Source organism: Papaver somniferum, chromosome 8 (genome assembly GCF_003573695.1).
Source record: "Papaver somniferum cultivar HN1 chromosome 8, ASM357369v1, whole genome shotgun sequence".
In the NCBI taxonomy this organism is placed as follows: Eukaryota; Viridiplantae; Streptophyta; class Magnoliopsida; order Ranunculales; family Papaveraceae; genus Papaver; species Papaver somniferum.
This window is the reverse complement of record NC_039365.1, coordinates 117,051,691-117,062,401: the sequence shown is the minus strand read 5'-3', so window position 1 is coordinate 117,062,401 and position 10,711 is coordinate 117,051,691. Positions and strand designations below refer to the sequence as shown.

General features: G+C 37.2%; 1 long non-coding RNA gene across 1 annotated transcript; it reads right to left on the bottom strand.

Annotated features, from left to right (window-relative positions):
* Positions 1-5,362: 5,362 nt before the first annotated feature.
* Positions 5,363-9,034, bottom strand: LOC113303091. The gene is made up of 6 exons (XR_003337300.1): positions 8,928-9,034; positions 8,139-8,222; positions 7,817-7,856; positions 6,687-6,782; positions 6,210-6,309; positions 5,363-6,132 (listed from the first exon to the last, which is right to left on the bottom strand). It is a non-coding gene; the product is annotated as an uncharacterized LOC113303091 (long non-coding RNA).
* Positions 9,035-10,711: the final 1,677 nt, after the last annotated feature.

The following is a 10,711-nucleotide window of genomic DNA, read 5'->3' as shown; positions in this document are numbered from 1 at the left end:
TTATTGGGAAAGGTCGAATTATTGTCTAAAAGAATCGAAAGATCCTTGAAATCAGGGGTACACCATTTTCTGTTTCTGTTTTCATCCTCTTGTTTAACCCAAAATTTCCATCAGAACGGAGTTCAATGTGTGTCGGCCTATTTTATTTTTAATCTTTTCTGCACCAATATGTTTTATGCGCAGCCAAGAGTAAACCCTTCACGCCTTGCAGCTCATTTTACGTCGGCATTTTGTATATATTGCTATTACTAATCTTGCTTCTTCTAGTTATGCGATTATCGGCCTTCCCCCAGGAGGGACAATAATATATACCTATCAACTCTAGTGCCTTTGTCAAGAATTGCCATGAAATTCAAAGATTGAGCAAATGTCAGGAAAAAAAATCCATCTTTTTTCCTCGTACCGTGAAATGAAGGAGGAATGCCGGAAAAAAAGTGTATTGCAATTTTTCCTCGGGTTTTTGTATATCATAAGGTGAACATACATATATGATTAACCAATTGTTTTATTCTAAAGGTGCTTATTATTTTGTATTTAGATTATTCAGAGAATCATATACATGTCTTTCCCATGTCTTCATTAAAGCGAATGGTACACATCCATTTAACTTTCGGAAAATGGGTCATTTGTCCAAATATTTTTAAAACACGGTTCTAATGGACGAGTAAAAATTAATATGGGTGAAATGGACAAAAAGAAATAGTAAGGATGAAACTGGATTCATCCTGACTTAAACTTAAAAAATAACGAGGATGAAACTGGATGCATCCTGTATAAATTAAAAATAAGAAAAAGTATTTGAAAATGGACATGATGAAACTGTTTACATCCTGACTATTTTTACATTTTTGTCCATTTAGACAGTATCAAAATCTAGATGTCTTTTTCACCCACGAATTGTTGATTTTGGTCTTTTTAACCAATTTTGTGTTTAACTTTTACAAATTAATTATCTGTCTCAACAATTTTTCTTTCTTGTATTTTTTACATTTAAAGTGCTAGTACGTACTTCTATTGTGACACTCGTGCTACCTAAGAAATAGACAAATATTTTCCTCAAAACAGACTTGTAAAACCTTTTGGCTGTCCATGAATCCTCTGGTTATGGTTTAACATAAGTTTGTTGAGTCTATACATATTTTTTTTTGTATTTTTACTCCCTTTTCTTTTTCAATGGGTTCACTTCGTTCAGCAAAACTTTACTGGCTAAGGAGTAAAAAGAAACACTTTGGTAAAAGTCTCTACACAGAAAAATGTACCTGCGACCATCTATATCGAGAACGTAATCAATCTATATCGAGCACGTAATCAATCGCGTCCGTCAACGTCCGTGCAAGCTAAAGGGAAAAAAAATGGATAGCGTCCGTCAACGTCTGTGCAAGCTAAAGGGAAGAACCACTTTGACTTTTATCGCGTTATATACTTATATTTCACGTTATATTCCACCAAGTAATTCGATGAACCAAATATATACTTGTGTAATAAAACATTACAAATTTACAATGGTGAATTTACATCAAATGCTAATTTGAAAAGCGGAAAAACCTATCCTTCTTGAAATAAAATATACAGTATACATCCACGGGTTCAACCCCATTACCTCTTATTACCTCTTATCGTCGAATTCCACCAAGTAAAAATGTGTTTTTGTCGTTGATGTTGGATCGGGGATTTGAGGTTTCTTTCGATTGGTGATCCACCGAATTCCATTAACTGTAACGGATGGTATTATTAAAGGTATGAAAAGATTTCACAGTTCAAAAAAAAAAAAGGTACGAAAAGATTTCATGAGCAAGATAAAGAGATTAATAAACAATTCTACTCAAATAATTTCGATCTCTATGTATCAAAATATGCTAACTGGAGAGACACTCTAAGATGTAACCTATTATCTCTTGATCCCTTCTGTTATCTAAGATCTATAACCATAACGACGTACGCCAAATCCTCTACCCAAGAAGTTTTGATACAGCACATTAAGCGAGTTTACTTTTTCCTGTGATTCTTCTTCAGTCCTTCATGTCTTTTTTAGGACATACAATCCAAGTTAGGACGGGATAGGAGGCCAAGCGACATAATGGTGAGCGCGATACAACATGTGTTTGTTAAGATGAGCGTTATATTATAGGTCGGGCCAGGACATAGTCCCGGCCGTTCATTTATCTTGAGAAGAATAATAAACGTTCAGATCTGTCCCAAAGACAAACTCACGGATCGGTCGATCCCTGTCATTCACGGCTTATATTCAATGGTCGGATCTGTCCAAAGACAGACACCCTTTTTCTTCCATATAACATAATATCTAGGTATCACCCCAGCCTACCGCCGGGCTCAACCTTTGTTAAGAGTAACATTGTAAAATTTAGTCAAGTTCTGATTGGGAAGCATATCTGATTAGACTCACCTTTGTTAATTGTTAGGTAGGGTTATCTACAATCCCCTATAGTCCAGTAAGAGTGAAGTTAGCCTCGGCATTATTAAATCCAATCAAAGCTAATTAGGAAGGCATCTACGATTATACTCCAATAGCCTAGCGGCGTGGGGTTATCAGTGAAATTCTTTCTATATGTCAAGCTTCTTCTCCCATTGTTGCCTGTTTGCTTAATTTCAACGGGTAACCTCATGCTTTGTGTTTGATTGGCAGGGTCATGCTTTTAAACTTCCTTGAGATGGGAGATAACTTTCGGCAAGGTGAAGTAAATTCTTCGCGCTTATTCTTGAGTAACGTCCTTTATACGCTGGTGGGAGTAGACATATTAAAAAGAAACGGTTAAGCAAAGCATGTAACCTTTCTTGGTTTATTCATTATTGTTTCCGTGGAAATTTTGGGTGAAAAGTAGACAGGCGGAGATAGGCGTTACCTTTTCCTAACCTCGGTCAATTGTTTATGTGCTTCGCTTAGAGCCTCGACAGATTTTTCATTACTTCTAGCCCTAATATTAGTATCAACTGGTGCCCGGACTCAACCAAATATCTTTAGGGTGCCTGCATCTAGTACGTGCATACTTGATCTTAGTGCGTACCTTAACTATAGTGGATTTGACGCTATTAGTCGGGGGCGGTAACGAAAGAGTTAAGAGTGAATCAGTTCATAGCCAAGATCGGCTGGGCAGGAACATAATGCAACTAATATGAAAAAGCCGATTATGTGCACACAGGTAAGTGTTAAAAACTTGGATATGGTTTTAACAGGTAGGTAATGACTCCAGCACACATTTTACTGTAGTTAAAAACTTGGATATGGTTTATTCATTATTGTAGTCTAATGGTGCACGTTCTTCAAGGTTCTGATGCTCTTTAAACTCAATTGTCGTGGCTGTAAAATCAAATATCAAATCCCATAAGAACCCATGTCTTCCGATCCTTCTCAACCCTTTAAATGTAAATCCAACGAAATAATCTTCTTCACCGCTATTTTCTCGGATCAAACTGACCCTGAAATCCGGCTGATTCATAACCATCTAGTTATATCAACGATCTCAGCCATCAATCAAAATACCAACAGAATCAATCTTATTTGTTCAACTAATTTTTTGTTGCAGATTTTACCCCAACCATCTCAGAAAACCTTAATAAGGTTTAGCACTTACCGTAGGTATCACGAAAGAAGAGAAGGACGTATTATAGAGTCGATAGCCGAGGCAGAGCTAGGATTACCTATAATTGTTAATCAGGCAGAGTTAATTAGTTTGGGCCAAGAGGTTAGCCGGCAGCAACAATGTTAGTGGCCCAGGCATAATCACAGCCGTCCAAAATCATGAACGATCTCAACCGTCTAATCTGCTGGAATCAGCCGTCTGATCTGATTAAACATTGTTAGAAAAGAATCTGATAAATCGCGGCAGAGACAGGGTTAGCAAGGGTAGTCGAGTTGCACGGGCCGAGCATAATCCTGGCCGTTGTTCTGGGAAGTCAATTCGGCCGATTTTGACCGTCCTTGTTCCCAAGACTAGACACCACATTTCCTTACAACCTCTTGTTGATTTTTGAAAAATTGTTATAACTTCTTATCGATTTTCCATGTTCCGTCGAGGACTCGAGGTTTAACTTTTTTAGATTTTTGTTTATTGTTTGGTCGGTCGATCAGTATACTCCCATGGAATTTTAGTCTGTCTATAATAGTCGGGAGCATATTTAGTCAGTCGTGTCATAACAGAACGTGGCCTAATATTTATTTGGTCGTGTCATATTATAGTGTGTTAGTTAGTCAGATCACTGTAGCGTGTTTAATTAGTTGGATCATAGGAGCCGGAGGGGCCGGGTCATACGGCCCCGGCGGTCGAGAAAATTTAAAGGCAGATGTTGTGTCCACGTTTAAATTAGTGTGTTAGTTGGTCCTGTCTATAATAGTCGGGAGAATATTTAGTTAGTCGGGTCATTGTAGCGTGTTTAATTAGTTGGATCATAGTAGCCGGAGGAGCCAGGTCCTACGGTCCCGGCGGTCGATAAAATTTAAAGGAGGATGTAGTCGCCACGTTTAAATTAGTGTGTTAGTTGGTCATGTCTATAATAATCAGAAGCATATTTAGTTAGTCGCGTCATAATTGAACGGTCCCAATATTTTGTTGGTCGTGTCATATTATAGTGTGTTAGTTAGTTGGGGCACTGTAGTTTGTTTAATTAGTTGGTTCATAGTAATCGGAGGGGCCGGGTCCTATGGCCCCGGCGGTCGAGAAAATTTAAAGTTAGATGTAGTGGTCACGTTTAAATTAGTGTGTTAGTTGGTCATGTCTATAATAATGGGGAACTTATTTGGTTAGTCGGGTCATAGTTGAATGGTCCCAATATTTTGTTGGTCGTGTCATATTATAGTGTGTTATGTAGTCGGGTCAGTGTAGCGTGTTTAATTAGTTGCATCATAGTCGCTGGAGGGGCCGGATCCTACGATCCCGGCGGTCGAGAAACTTAAGGGCAGATGTAGTGGCCACATTTAAATTAGTGTGTTAGTTGGTCATGTCTATAATAATCGGGAGCATATTTAGTTAGTCGGGTCATAGCAGAACGGTCCCAATACTTTGTTGGTCGTGTCATATGATAGTGTAATGGTTAGTCGGGACACTGTAGCGTGTTTAATTAGTTGGAACATAGTAGTCGGAGGGGGTCGGGTCCTATGGCCCCGACAGTCGAGAGATTTAGAGGCAGATATAGTGCCCACATTTAAGTTAGTGCATTAGTTGATCCTTTTTATAATAGTCGAGAACATATTTAGTTATTCGGATCACGATAGTGTGTTTAATTAATTGGATCAGAATAGCCGGATCATATTTGGTCAACCGGTCAGTATATACACATAAAATTTAGTTGTCTGGTATTGAATGAGGCGATTAATTTGACCCGACCCGTAAAACATCAAGACCGCAGGTACCGATTAAATTTTATAAGATTGTATTGTTCATTGAATTTTATACACCAAAAAGTTTGTACCAACTCTATATTGTTCCATGAGACTGTATACAATTAATTAAACTGTTGCGCATCGTACATTCCATGAGCCATAAACCTAGTAGAATATTATAAACAAAAAAGTGTATAGGGAAAGTATCATCAATGTTATTAAAAAGGACCCCAATATTTAGGATTCACAACTGCATGGCAGAATCAAGTCTTTCTGTCGTATTAAGTTTCAGCCATTAAAAAAAACACCAATTTCAATAATTTACTTCAAGACGTAAACACCATGTCCAAACAGGTGAGCAGCCATCAAGAGCACGACGAAATGGTAAAAGGAATTTGGAGAACGGCCAACAGATGAACGGTCATCTGGAGAATGGGGAATAAATGAGCGAGTATAAGCTGAACAGAAAACGGATGGGCATCCAGCTGGGGATCGATGAACGTTTGAACTACTAGCAGGGAAACGGGCACGACGAACAGGTGAGCGACGAATTGGTGAACAACCACTGGTGATCGAGCAGTATATCACTCATGGTCAGGGCTTCAATCCTTGTTGCTCGATGGTCCCTTATCTGTCATAAACTTGACTGTTTTCCACTCCATTATCCGTACTCGGTCTACTTCTTCGATGCACTGGACTTCTACTTCTAGATCAACTATATTCCCTTCCTCTTTTAAGAATGTCATCCCTACCACCTTGCTAGCTTTCATACTGAGGTCACATTCAACAGAGACACCCTGCCAACATCTTACTATAATAAACCACAAATGAACAAATCAACTATCCAGTAGTGAGATATATAGAACCAACTTACCTAAGAATTATAACATGCGATACCTTACCATAGGGCTCAAAATGCTTTTCAATGCCACAGGCTCAATTGAAATAAACGAAAAAAATCCCACAATTCAATCCTGCGAAGCAGACCCAAAAAATTTAGCTGAGATAAACATACACATTACAAAGAAAACACACAATTTCATGCTTTAAACCAATGAAGAAAACAAATGATCCTTCTCAGTATTAAGTTCAGCAGAGAATAGCTTCCTAGATGGGAAGTACATGTTCCACCGTTAAACAAAGGATTTCCCAAAAAAAATACTTTAAATGCATGAAAAACATGATTAGATGTTAATCAGAACGAAGAACAGAGCTTAACAGTTCTAAAGAAATATAGTATAAAATTAGAAGATAGCCAATTAGCACTTCTGAATCACAAATTTACAATCTGAAAAGACATGAACTTGAAATCCAAAACCTTAAAGTAACGAAGGACGGAAATTATAATCACCATAAACATAGACCTCAAGCCCACGATTGTCAGTTATGAATTCTGACGCTCCTTCCAGTTAGGCCTCTTTGTAACTTGCACATTTGTCAAGCTTCTCTAAATCAACATGAATAAGGGGATTAGATGACATACATGGTATTCTGAATCAACAATGTATTTCCAATCTGATTGCTGAGTTCGTGGTATTCTAAGAATGTGAAACCTGCTTATTAAAAAAAAAAAAAAGGAAAAGCTTTTTGGGAAAGAGAAAAGCAAACGCAATATCCCGGATAATTCGATGCTCAAACACCATAGTAACCGAAGTATCTTTCTATATCCTATATTTAGAATTGTTACCTTCTTCTTCTCTGTGTGTCTCTTATGTCATCGGTTAGCATGCAACAGATTTAGATATTGAAATTTCCTCTTCTCTATCTATAAACTTCCCACACCTATTATTATGCTTGACTAAGGCAGTAATACTATCCTGAGTTCTTATTATGTAAATTTACTTTAAATGTTTTTAGCAGCATTGGTCTGAATGTCAATTATGTTTAGAATGAATAGGTTCATTTCAGTGGAGCTTTGGGGAGATCACCGCGAACAGATTTAAGTTTATTGCAAAAGGTTCTGCTATTATGAGTTTTAATACATTAAACTTGCGGTGGAAATCATTTGCCTTTAGATAATTTCGTCTGAGGTAGCACACACTAAGACTCAGGTCGTTCAGGTGTCAATTGTCTACATGTAGTGGCACAAAGGAAAAGAAAAGCATAAAGAGAGAGATCTACTGATTTAGGAGATTGAGTTACTGTGTCATATAGAATCATACTGATGATGTTTTTTTATCACTCCCACATCAGTCCCGTTAAAGATATTCCCAACACAACTACTGTGGCAGAGTTCGTCTTCTAAAAATTCACATGGATTGCAGCTCCCCTAAGATCTGATTGCGGTCGATAAGTTCTCATATCCTGTAACCCAAAAAAAAACACTTTTCCTTGCCTTCAAAGCTCAAATAACTACCTAAAAGGCTAAAACCCCAGTGAGAAACCAAACCAAGATAAAAACCCATACTTCATGAACTACCAAACAGTGAATTTTCCATAATGAGAAAACAGTAGTAAAGTAGAAAACAATAGTAACCTTACCGTGGTTCTAAGCTGAGATTAGATTCATTGTGTACATATTCTACAATCAAAACACCCAAACATCAGATACAGAAAAAATATCAAGACGAAATCAAACTCGAATGAGAGTGAAGAGGAAAATTCAACAGAAAACAGAAAGAAAGAGGCCAAAACAATGAAATCTGCAATCAAAATCAAATCAACAAACCAAATAATGAATAAGAAATGATTGAAACAGGTGCAGACCACAATCTTCAACTCCAGTCCCAACTGGAACCTACTTATCAATATAATGTGCATAAGTCCAAATTCCGAAAACATAGTCACAGATTGGAGTCCTTACATTTTTTTCAATGAAGTGCAAAGCTGCATCTCAGGACCAACAATCCTCAGCAGAACCACAACTGCCTATTTCAAATCACCATTCCTGAATTTAACATAAGCACGCAGAACCCATCACTCAATGACACCTATATGTTATAGTCCACTAGAATCAAGACATCAACTGCAGCTGTAATTATTCACCCAACAGCATCTCCACCAAAAAGCTTGAACTGAAAATCCTAGGCATTCATCTAAATCAACAAAACCCAGAAACCAATCCTTGCTTCAGTTCACCAACTCATCAAAACCCAATTCTTATATTTCAACACAAACCATGGATATCAACTCCAATCTATTCTCGATTGAAACCATGAACTATGAGCATCAGTTGCAAGCTCATCATCTGTAGATATGAGTTCTATTGTCCACCCATTCAATCATATCGATATCAGTAGCATAATTTCCTGAAAAACTTAAAGTTCGATTGCTTGTCACGACTGCCACATAAAAAACATGACTGTACCTTACTTGAAGTTGAAGATGGCCGAGCAACATCATAATATTAGTTTTCCTAGCTTTATTTGGTTAGCGTTAATACATCTAACATGATATGTTTTTCGATGCAAACAAACACAGATGTACCAATGCTAACCAAGTTCAGCTAGGAGCAGCAGTTTGCGTCAACACCAGTCAGCAAAAAAATGGAATTTCACTTTTGGTCCAATAAATGGATCGTGTCTTTTATCCTACATATTGATTTTGCTACATCCAGAGACACACACAGTTCCCAATTAGAATATTCACGCACCTCATGTTATACACCATCCATAGCATTGATCTCGCCGTGCACCTGAATTTGAAAGAAAAATATCTTTAAAAATAAATAAGTACTTTGAAGTAATAATCTAAATAAAAATAACAAAAAAAGCGTTACTATTGCGCAACTACATGTGTGAACACTTCGCAGCAAAATTCTGGTGTCGTTATAAACACCCAAGACTATAAAATTGCATGTCTTTCCTTTAGTTAGAAAATATTTCTCTGGACATGTTTCAACAACTCCATGTCGTATCTACGCGTTTAAACAAAGCTAATTATTTAATCCATACAATAAACCTGTTACTATTCCACAATTCACAAACCACAATAATTGTTTGATACACAAACAGGGATTTCCAATCCTGAAAAAGTTGCACAGAATGACTAACGTACCAGCTCTCTTTCTGCATAGATTTTTTGGTGGCATCCATTGCAAGTCAAGATTAAAACATCCCTTGCTCTCAACCAACCCAACGTTTATTTCCTTGCACATGGACGTCTTTCCTTGTTGTTATGTAAAAATCATCGAACATAGTACAATATGTACATCATTAAGTTCTTAAAGCATGTGAGACAATATGAATTACTTTGTTATGCGGGTCTCTTAACATATTGGTCGCATCAAATACTGATCTCTTGCGTCATGTGTGATTCAAGGAGATCAATGATTAGGATGGAAACATTCTTAGAGTAAAACACAATGAAGATACCTAACCTCGCACCAATTATAGCAGTGAGATCATCTCCCGTTCAAATAATAGTGGCAGTAAAATCAAACTCCGTCAGCAAACAAAGTCATCAATGAACTCCGTTATGAGTTTTCTCTATCAGCCACCAGTTACCGTCATCAATACCTCACACCAAAGTCGAGCAGCAAACAATTATTCTTCACTGAACTCTCGGCATAAAACAACCCCACAGACTCATTTAATCCATTCGATCACAGAATCATCAATAGCCATCACAGGCACATTCTCCATCATACCAATTGAATTGAATTTAATCACAGCTCACCTATGTCCAGTGCTTCATTGAATTGAATTTAATAAAAACTAATAAGATTTAAGGCAACTGGAGGAGGCATTGACATTGGTACACTTGAAAGTGTTTTTCCGGCAGCAACATTCTTTTCTATCTGCAAGATGACAATTAGGACAACAATACTCTTTGAAATGCCAGAAAACAAAGATAACCACAAAAAAATTATGCATACCTCAGCTAACCCTTCTTCTATGTATGTTCGGAATGCATTGCTCGCATTCCGAAGTTGGGAAATTATATCAAAACCTGGCATGGTCTCAAAAAGTGAGAATTAAGATACAAAATTCCAATGATCAAAAAGATAAAAAAAGCTTAAGCCAGCAGCCTTCCAGTGATGACCCAGTTCAACTCCTGTAGTGTAGGATGGGGTATAGTTGAGTAATTCAGTATAATCCATACAAACCAGTAGTGCAGGTCTGCTTGTCTCCAATATTCTTAAATATTGCGGCAAGTTCATATCAATTAACGTCAAATAACAAAAATTATCAGTAACATAGAAGAAAGTTATATCAAAAACAAATTAATCACGAAGAAGATACAGAATTAACAAAACCTTAAGCTGTGCATCAGAAGAATTTGTAGCAGGTGACAGACTATTGTTCATAGAATTACCCACGGAATTTTGGACAACAGAACTGACGTTTTGTTAACATCCTGTCTGCAACAAGAGTCTGGTAGAGTAACAATACTTTGAGGTAAACACCCTAGTTCAAGTATAGCTCTTATAGTAAA